The sequence below is a fragment of the Berghia stephanieae genome, chromosome 3 (genome assembly GCF_034508935.2).
Source record: "Berghia stephanieae isolate SIO BIC M18660-M18661 chromosome 3, UCSD_Bste_1.3, whole genome shotgun sequence".
In the NCBI taxonomy this organism is placed as follows: Eukaryota; Metazoa; Mollusca; class Gastropoda; order Nudibranchia; family Aeolidiidae; genus Berghia; species Berghia stephanieae.
Window position 1 is genome coordinate 5,432,427 of NC_088362.1, and position 11,484 is coordinate 5,443,910.

The window sequence follows — 11,484 nt, forward strand, 5'->3', positions numbered from 1 at the left end:
GAGAGAATGTGAGTTAAGAGCCTTTTCCAAGAACTCTACTATGCGTCGCCCGGGACTCGAACTCAGCACCTTCCGATCCGAAGGCGAGAGTTATACAAATAGACCGCATAGCCGCGAAAAAAAAAAAAACGTTTATTATGAAATTTTTTTTTTTTAAATTTTGAATATCAAGTGTTATTTTAAGGTACGATTAGCGAGAATTAAAAAAAATGAAGATTGTGATTTTTTATAGATTATTATACGAGTAACTTGCAAGGGTAATTCTAGTATAAATAAGCTTTGAAATAACTGAGCTTTTATATAGCGCAATATCCACTAAATGTGCTCAAAGCGCTTTATAAGGGGTCCCTGACCAACAGCAACACTTAACATGTAGGACGGGGCATGACGCCTGTTAGGCGATATTATAATTTTTCAGACAGAAACAACGCTGTTAACGGACAGGTGCTCATTTTACACCTGAGTACGGTGAGAGAATGTGAGTAAAGAGCCTTTTCCAAGGACTCAACTATGCGTCGATCGAGGCTCGAACCCATGAACTTCCGATCTGAAAGTGAGTGTCATACCACTAGACCACATAGCCGGAATTTGACCATGACCTTGGGGATTCGCCATCTGGCCACCCGGATGCCAGATTCATTTGCACGGACCTACATACTTTATAACCGGATCGATTTTATCGTTGATGGCTCAAAAGAATCGTCTCGAAAACATGGATGTTAATTTCCACACTACAGTAAAGTATAATAATAAAGATAGATGTGCGTCTATGTGGTCTAGAGGTATGACACTCGCTTTCGGATCGGATGGTCCTGGGTTCGTGCCTCGCGCTCGGCGCATAGGTGAGTCATTGGAAAAGGCTCTTTACTCACATTCTCTCACCGTACTCAGGTGTAAAATAGCGGTGTCTTTGTCCGAAAAATTGTAATATCGCCTAACAGGCGGCATGTCCCCTTCCTTTATGTTAAATGTTGCTGCTGACCAGGGACCCATTGTAAAGCGCTTTGAGCACATTTAGTGGATATTGCGCTATATAAAGCTCAATTTAAAAAATAATAAGAAAATAGATGAGAGTCTGTTCGAAATAGATTTTCTTTTTTCGCAACAAATATTGCGGATTCTTCACTAGTGAAACAAATAAGCCATTCAATTTTCATCACAAATTTGTGACCCTCCGTCTCAAAACGGTATTAAGTCGGGTTGGTTAAGATGCTGAAAATTGAATTTATAGCCAGAAATATCAGACTTGGGTTGCGTTTATATGATTTATTGAGGAGAATGGATACCATATTTTAGGGTACTAATGCCAACAGTGTACATTTTTGACCAGTTTAACATTAAATTGGGCTTTTAAGCATATGTTTCATTCCAACATAATACTGTTTTGAGACGATGGGTCACATTTAAACAACCCAAACATAGACACACTGTCTGGGGAGGTGGGTCATCAAAAGAATTGTAATATGGTTACCGCAAGTGCGCTTCATCAGTGGGGACCACAGACTAGGATCCTGTATTCTCTATGGTGGAGACTTTCCACCTGTCCAACGTGTACCCGATGTGGGCAAGAACCCGAAACAGCAGATCATCTAGTTGAAAGGTTTGTTGTGACGATGCTACCAGGCGGGTTGGGTTCGCGACGGTGCACGAATGCGGACCGGACTTTGCTGATTGGGTCGATCGTCATAAGATAGTAGTGTGAGAACCATAAGAGGCTGTTGCCACTTGGGATGGGGTGGGGTGGGGTGGTGGTGCGCGAGGTAATGGCCGAATGGTTAAGGTGTTGCAATGTGACCCGAAGGTCCAGGGTTTGAGCTCCACCTAAGACTCTTCGTTTTTCTTTTCCATACACGAGACTGTTCTAGTCCAAGGAGAGAGAGAGAGAGAGAGAGGGAGAGGGAGAGAGAGAGAGAGAGAGAGAGAGAGAGAGAGAGAGAGAGAGAGAGGAGGGTTGGTCGACCAAAGCAAACATGGCGTTGAAGCATTGAGACTAAGATAAAGGCAGCCCCACAAACCTGGGTCCAAACCTAGAAAGAGGAGCTACGTGAGCTCTTCTCTTCTTCTTCTTCTAGGTTCCATGCCTGGTCCAGGCTTCGGATACTGCATGAATTATCTCTCTCCATTCCTCCCTGTCTCTTGCTTTTTCAAACAGCTCTTGGATTGTTAGGATGGTGAAGCCCTTCAGTTGGTCTATGAGTGTTTTTCTTTGTCTCCCCCGGACGCGTTTACCAGGTATTTTTCCACAACTTGCCAGGTATTCATTCATATCTTTCCTTACTATGTGTCCGAAAAAGGATAGTTGTCGATCCGCTATTAAGGGCATTAGTTTCCTTTGTTGGTATGTCTGTTTTAGCACTTCTTCGTTCGTTTTGTGTGCAGTATACGATATTCTCTGCATCCTTCTCAAGCACCACATTTCAAAAGCTTCAATGTTCTTTTGTGTTTCTGCAGAAACACAAAAGAACAAAAAACTCTCCTCTTAGAAGGGTCCAAATATGGAGGACCTCCAAAAGTAAAGATAGAGGAATGACAACTGTTTGTCTATGGCCAACCTTGACCCAGGGTGAAAAAGGCAACAATGATGAATTTGCGCCTCAATCTGGTATTTTTGCGGTGGTGATAACTAGGTGAAGAATTAATAGAGTTCAACGTTGAAATGATCCAAATTAGGATAGAGTTCAATTCTTTGAAGTTTAAGAAACAAAACTTATTCCAGACCTGCTTAGTATTATCGAAAAAAAATAATCGTAAAATTACGGAATTTCGGCTCCAATTTCAGAATTTCATGAGCATCCGCCCAAAGTCATTAAAACCTTGAATATCAACGTTTGGTACCTACTACATAATTTAAAGGATTTTGAAGTGTTATTGAGGGTGGTAAATTGTTGATCTATAAAATCAACTATGGCGACTTCTACTTCTATTTCTTAAAAACTACGAATCTTTATATTTTCAAGTCGGCTACTTTCTATGAAGGCATTTTAAAACTTAATTTTTAAAAGTAAAGATTAAAGTATAATCTTAAGGATAGGTCCACTTTAACGTAATACCATTTTGAGACGATGGGTCACACACATACCGTGATCCATTCCTTTCTTTCTTTATCTCCAAACTCATGCGTCTCTTACTTCTTTCTTCTGTGATACAAGCTGCTAGTCCGTATGCTTGTAAAATTCCCACCCCTATTAGATGAATATTAAATTCATGAAAAACTAAACATTAACACGCTCATAATATCGTAGTTCACGTTATATTTTTGAAGAGTTTTCAAGATTTCATTAACGGTACTCTGATTTAACCAGTTTAACTGCCGAACTCTGGAAAAACTCATATTTAAAAATTTGGCCAGAAAACTCGTTCTTCAAAAATTAATCGATTTAAATTACCCACATCTTTGGCAAAAACTCTCAAACCTGGGACTTCTAAAGTCACAATTTTGAGAGCTTTTGCAGTATCAAGTATCATTTAAATCGATCGATTTTTGAAGGACGAGCTTTCTGGTTAAATTTTTAAATACGTGTTTTTCCAAAGTTACGACAGTTAACCGTTTAAACGAGTTCTTGTTCGGGAGCTATATCATCATCAGCGGCAACAGAGAGCAGATTTCAAAACGGGAACATGTAAAGAAAGAAAGAAAGAAAGAAAGCTACAGAACGGCGATGCTGTGAAAATTGGAGCGTCTGATGATGTCATGAAAAATTGGAGCGCCTGATGATGTCATGGAAAATTGGAGCGTCTGATGATGTCATGAAAAATTGGAGCGCGTGTTTAATGATCACAGTTTGGAGTCCTGGGTACGACAAATATGCTGTGGACTTACAAAACACATTTTGAGTCAACTTTGGCCAGAAAAGTTTTAGTTCAAATAATATCCATCGGTTAAGATGGCTCCGCAGTTGTCAAATTACTCAAACCTGAGATTTCCCAGAAGTCTCAGGTTTGAAATTATAAATTTTAGCAAGTTGGAAGTTATTTTAAACGATCAATTATTGGAGTTATTGAAATTTTGTTGCATGAAGAAGCTCTAAGAATTAAATAACGATAGTCGAATGGAATGGAATCTTCAATTCAATCAACAAAGAGAGCATAAAATGTGGACGTTTCGGGTTTTCCCTTTGTCAACAAAACCTTGATGAATGACATACTATAGACTAAACATCGCCATTCTCATCTCTCATTTGTATTTAATGTTTCATTCATCGTGTTTTGTTGACAAAGGGGAAACCCGAAACGTCCACAATATACGTGCTCGTCTATTAAACTGAATCTTCCATTCCATTTAGTTATTGGTGTTAACACATTCTGGCCAATATAAGGAAAATGTGTTTTATCAATGAACGCACGCAGAAATCTTTGCGTCTAGTCTTTCAACTTAAAATAAATAGAGTAGATACTAATGAATTTATCATGTCCTAGTAAACTGCTCCCCCCCCCCCCCACCCCCTTTATTCTTTTAAATTTATGGTTGGTGTTAGTAGGTGTAGACTATGACATGTGCTTTTACTCTCGTTGCCATTCGTCGGCATTCGTCGGCATTCGTCGGCATCACACACTATTGAGTTGCGGGTTACTGAGATGTACATGGAAGTAGTTTTTAATTATAAAATGTAGCGTCTGTGTATAATGTGTTTTACATAGCATGTTGATAATTTCTAGCATGATAAATTTATCTTGTGTGTTAGTTGAAACTCCCGGCATGCGACGTAAAAATGAATTAAAAACAAAACAAAACAAACCAAAACTAGGTTTATGTTGGAAAAGAGGTAATTGGAAACCTGAAAAAGATAAAATGAAATTAGAATGAAATAGATATTATAATTCTTCTGCTCATGTTACAGAGATAACAAAGAGTAATATTTTTTACAATTTGGAAAATCGCTTCGAAATGAGAAACACATTATGTATGTAAACACATTTCAGGCATATTCACAGTGCGGCTATGTGGTCTAGTGGTATGACACTCGCTTTCGGATCGGAAGGTCCTGGGTTCGAGCCTCGCGCTCGGCGCATAGTTGAGTCCTTGGAAAAGGCTCTTTACTCACATCATTCTCTCACCGTACTCAGGTGTAAAATGAATACCTGGCCGTTAACAACGTTGTCTTTGTCCGAGAAATTGTAACATCGCCTAACAGGCGTCTTGTTCTGTCCTACATGTTAAATGTTGCTGTTGACCAGGGACCCCTTATAAAGCGCTTTGAGCACATTTAGTAGACATTGCGCTATATAAAAGCTCAATTTAACGCTCAACGCTCACAGTGGTGGAGCGGCTTGTATTTTGTTATGTGACGAAGTCAAGGCATGTTTGAGCCTGGACAGTGACCTGTGGGATGATGATCAACGAAAAGGCCCCAATAAAGCACTTTGAACATATTACTATCAATCAACTCATGTATGAATGAGTACCTAACTCATTCAATCTTAGAGATTTCTGCTATTTTTCAAAATTTGGAAAAATGTATTTAAAATGAGCATGTACATAGATAGTTTTATTCAACTATCGTTTACATGTAAAAATTAAGAACATTAGCTTTGATACTACGCCTATAGATAGTTCGAAGATGACGTCACTCACATCATTGTTATTGTTTTTTGCCATCCGCGTTTATGAGTAATGCTCACTGAACTGTATTAATCCGACTATAAACGTTCATGGATACAAACAATTTTGTGTGTTGGTCCGTTATACTTCCGGATGGCAATGTTATGAGCTTCTTAGCCAAGCGCATACTATCTATGATTTGTATCTGAAAAATGTAATAATTAGGCATGGGGTAAAAGTAACCCCGGGTATAGATAGTTCGAAGTTGACGTCACTCAGGTCTTTGTTATTGTTTTTTGCAATCCGCGTTTATGAGTAATTATCATTAAATTGTATTAACCGGACTATAAACGATCATGATTACACACAGTTTTGTGTGTTGGTCCGTTATACTTCCGGATGGCAATGTTGTGAACTTCTTAGCCAAGTGCATACTATCTATAGATCTTTCCCATATAACTATAACTTTGGTAGCATGCGTTTAGGTAAATTATTCACAACATCTGCCAACGGATTTATAATGCCAACACACAAAACTGTGTGTAACCTTAAACGTTTATAGAGTGTATGCGTTTGGCTAAGAAGCTCACAACATTGCCATCCGGAAGTACATATAACGGACCAACACACAAAACAATGTGTAACCTTTAACGTTCATAGTCTGGTTAATACAGTTTAGTGAGAATTACTCATACACATGGCCAAAAGCAATAACAAAGACCTGAGTGACATCAACGTCGTTCTATCTATATTCTGATTGATAGAATTTAGTGAGTACTAATAATTAAAATGGCTGTCTAAAAACAATAACAAACAGCTGGGTGACGTCAATATCGTTCCATCTATAATGAGAAAAATTTCATTTCTTCAAATTTTATGCTAACTATAGAGAAATGAGTAAAAAAATGTTGGTTACGTACATCCTAATACACGTGTCGATTTTATTATAGACCAGTTGGTAATGATAGGGTTAATAAATGAAAGAATTGAAATAAACAAAACAAGAGGCAGATATTAACCCTTTCTGATACGTGCACATGAGACGTATCTGTTCACGTGGCCAAGTCGTCTGCCTAATTGAGCAATCAGATAACAGTAATAACACGACTTGGTCTGGCAGAATATAAAAATGGAGGGAAGCCATGAAGCCACGAACAAAGCCTTCATTCAAGACAATGGTGCTGCCACATCTGATAAAAACAAAACAAAACAAAAAACAAACAACAAAACAACAAAACAAGAAAACAGCAAAACACTTATTAATTAAAATAAGATTTTGGCTAGAAAACTTTGTCCTTTAAATATCGATCGATTACAATGACCTTCATCTTGCCTATAACAATCAAATATCAAAGAGAGAGAGAGGAGAGAAGAGAGAGAGAGAGGAGAGAGAGAGAGAGAGAGAGAGTGAGAGAGGGGATAGAGAGTGAGAGAGGGGGAGAGAGGGGTTTAGAGAGAGAGAGAAGAAAGAGAGAGAGAGAAGAGAAAGAGAGAGAGATAGAAGAGAGAGAGAAAGAGAGAGAAGAGAGAGAGGAGAGGGGGAGAGAGAGGGGAGATGAGATAGAAGAGAGAGAGAAGAGAGAGATGAGTGAGAGAGAGTGAGTGAGAGAGAGATAGATAGAGAGAGGAGAGAGGAGAGACTGAGAGAGAGAAAGAGAGAGAGAAGAGGGAGAGAGTGAGAGGGAGAGACTGAGAGAGAGAAAGAGAGAGAGAGTTAGAGGGAGAGACTCAGAGAGAGAGACTGAGAGAGAGAAAGAAAGAGAGAGTGAGAGGGAGAGACTGAGAGAGAGAGAGACTGAGAGAGAGAAAGAGAGAGAGAGAGACTGAGAGAGAGAAAGAGAGAGAGAGAGGAGGAGAGAGAGAGAGAGAGGGAGAGAGAGAGAGAGAGAGAGAGAGAGAGAGAGAGAGAGAGAGAGAGTATTTGGCAAGATGATGGTGATTTTAATAGAACGACATTTAATTTGAAGGGCGAGTTTACTGGCCAAACTTTTAAAACGTGTTTTTTTTTTCCAGAGTTCGACAGAATGAATGGAAGTGACACGCTTTACCAAAAAAAACCCACAAGGCTTTGTGCTGATAAAATTGATTAAAGCCACAAGCCGCTGTGGTATGCACTTGTAATTTTACTTACTTATCCACGTCCTATCCCAAGGATAGCAGATAATAATTTTGGTATTCTTTTTGTTGTTGTTGTTGTTCTTACACTCTTAGAATATCTGTCACTGCCTTCAACCAGGTACTCATTCACGCCTGAGTCGAGTTGGGTAATGTGAGTAAAGTTCCTTTATCCAAGGACATAACGTTGGGCCTATCATTTTTTTTTTTACAATCACTGTCACCATTATCATGGTAGAGATGACTGACACCCATCATATCAGCCTTAACATAGCTTGACGTTTGTGACAATAAATAAATAACTAAATTGAGCTTTTATTTAGCGCAATATCCACTAAACATGCTCAAAGCGATTTACAAGGGGTCCCTGGGCAACAGCGACACTTAACATGTAGGACGGGACATGACGTCTGTGAAGCGATATTACAATTTTTCGGACAGAGACAACGCTGTTAACGGTCAGGTACCCATTTTACACCTGAGTACGGTGAGAGAATGTGAGTAAAGAGTCTTTTCCAAGGACTCAACTATGCGCCGAGCGAGGCTCGAACCCAGGACCTTCTGATCCGAAAGCGAGTGTCATACCACTAGACAACATAACCGCACAAGATGAGACACCGAAACGCTGAGTGTGAGCGTTGAGCCATCAGGCCCCAAATAACCTTACATTTCACTCACTCACAATCAACTCACAAGTTCATGGTGCCATCGGGCCCCAAATAACATTACATTTCACTCACTCACAATCAACTCACTAGTTCATGGAGCCATCGGGCCCCCAAATAACATTACATTTCACTCACTCACAATCAACTCACTAGTTCATGGAGCCATCGGGCCCCAAATAACATTACATTTCACTCACTCACAATCAACTCACTAGTTCATGGAGCCATCAGGCCCCAAATAACCTTACATTTCACTCACTCACAATCAACTCACAAGTTCATGGTAACATGAGGATGAGCGTGCACTAGTTTCATTACCCCTTTCTTAATATATTTTTGCACAACAAAGAAATGGAGAGAGAAAAGAAAGAGATAGTATATATATATATATATATATATATATTATAATATATATATATATATATATATATATATATATATATATATATATATATATAGATAGATAGATAGATAGATAGAGAGAGAGAGAGAGAGAGAGAGAGAGAGAGAGAGAGAGAGAGAAAGAGAGAGAGAGAAGACACAGACAGACAGACAGAGAGAGAGAGATAGATAGATAGATAGATAGAGAGAGAGAGAGAGAGAGAGAGAGAGACAGACGGACAGAGAGATATAGGGAGAGAAAGAGAGAGAGAGAGTAAGAGAGAGAGACAGACAGACAGACGGACACACACACACACAAAGAGAGAGAGAGAGAGAGAGAGAGAGAGAGAGAGAGAGAGAGAGAGAGAGAGAGAGAGAGAGAGTTTTTATTTTATTCCGCACGCAAATGATAAATCAAAAAACTATTTTGGAGATAAACAATCATGCAGCCATTTTTATTTCCATTCGTAACCGCACACATTCATCCGTTCGTTCAATCTTCCATTCATTCATTCATTCATTCATTCATTCATTCATTCATTCATTCATTCATTCATTTTTACGTTCATTCGTTCACACTTGATTCTTTCTTTTATTCGTTATTTTTTTTTTTTTTTGCATTTCCACATACAAAATAATCAATCAATTATAATGTGCGGCTATATGGTCTAGTGGTATGACACTCGCTTTCGGATTGGAAGGTCCTGGGTTCGAGGCTCGCGCTCGGCGCATAGTTGAGTCCTTGGAAAAGGCTCTTTACTCACATTCTCTCACCGTAATCAGGTGTAAAATTAGTACCTGGCCGTTAACAGCGTTGTCTATATCCGAAAAATTGTAATATCGCCTAACAGGCGTCATGTCCCGTCCTACATGTTAAATGTTGCTGTTGACCAGGGACCCTTTGTAAAGCGCTTTGAGCACATTTAGTGGATTTTGCGCTATATAAAGCTCAATTTTAAAGGTTTAATTTTTTAAATTAATTATTTACCAGTGCTTTCACCAACTATCCAACCAAGCTACCAATCTTTTCTTTTATTCTGTCGTTCATTGATACATCCAGCCATCTATCCATCTCTTCTTCCTTCCATCCTTCCACCTATCCATCTTTCATACTTTTCATCCATCTATCCATCCATACACCCATCCACCAACCCCTTCCATCCACCCATTCATTTATCTATCCATCCATTCATCCAGCCACCAATCTATCTATTCATCATATCCATCCACCCACCCATCCATCTATCCATCCATCCATCCTTCCACAGATTCATTTATCTATCTATCCATTCATCCATCCATCAATCTATCTATTGATCCATCCATCCACCCACCCATCCATCCATCCATCCATCTATCAAACCATCCATCCATTCATCCATCCACTCAGACCATCATTCATCCATCCATCCATCCATCCATCCATCCAACCACCCATCCATTCATCCACCTATCCACCCATCGATCCATTTATCCACCCAAGCATCCACCCACCCACCCATCCATCCATCCATCCATCCATTCATCCACCATCCACCCACCCATCCATCCATTTATCCAAGCATCCACCCATCCATCCATCTATCCATCCATCCCTCCATCTATTCATCCACCATCCACCCATCCATCCATCCATCCATCCATCCATTCACTCATTCATTCATTCATTCATTCATTCATTCATTCATCTGCTGATGTTCGTGAGAAAATGCTCTTCAAACAACAAGAGTATAATGAATGCAAGTTGTGTGAACGCCACCGCCACAGACGTGCTGCGTACGACACCTGTAAAACGTTAACATCATTTACGTAATGCATGATGCATATATTATATTATTTCATGCTTATAAGCAGTGGCGTGGCGTGCTTACAGTATAAGGTGGTGCCAGAATTAGAAGAAAATTACTTAAAACATGCTATATTTGTAAATACGAAAGAAAGCTAAAAATATTAAAGAACAGACTTACTCAAATAAGTAAGAGGCGGAAGACTATATACTATTTTTCAGTTTTATTTGTTTTAAATGCTGTTATCCATTTTTAAAAGATGGAGCTGTGCCAGGCACCAAATCAACCAATATAGCCACGCCCCTGAAAGTAGCCCATGTTTCCCAATAGAAAATAAAGAAAGAAAAATATGCACTCTCAATAGACTGACTTCTACTTAAGTGCCCTTTGCCTATAGATAGTTCGAAGATGACGTCACTCAGGTCTTTGTTATTGTTTTTTGCCATCCCCGTTCATGAGTAATGCTCACTGAACTGTATTAATCCGACTATAAACGTTCATGGATACACACAGTTTTGTGTGTTGGTCCGTTATACTTCCGGATGGCAATGTTATGAGCTTCTTAGCCAAGCGCATTCTATCTATACTATTTTTCAATTTTATTTGTTTTAAATGTTGTAATCAATTTTTAAAAGATGGAGCTGTGCCAGGCACCAAATCTACCAATATAGCCACGCCCCTGAATTATAAGTAGCCCATGTTTCCCCATAGAAAAGAAAGAAAGAAAAATATGCACACTGACACTGAATAAACTGACTTCTATCTACTTAAGTGCGCTTTGCCTTTACCGTCGCAATTGGATTCAGTAGTCTGATGTCACACCGCCCGGCAACGGCGGCCATCTTGGTTCTAAACAAAGAAAATCATTACTTTATATTCTTCATGCTGGCTAGAACTTTTCATATGTCTTGTGATTAGAATGTGTAAAAGTCAAAACATGATCAAATGTATGGGTTTTTTTTCTCCTCTGGATACGCTTTTATGCTCGCCTGAG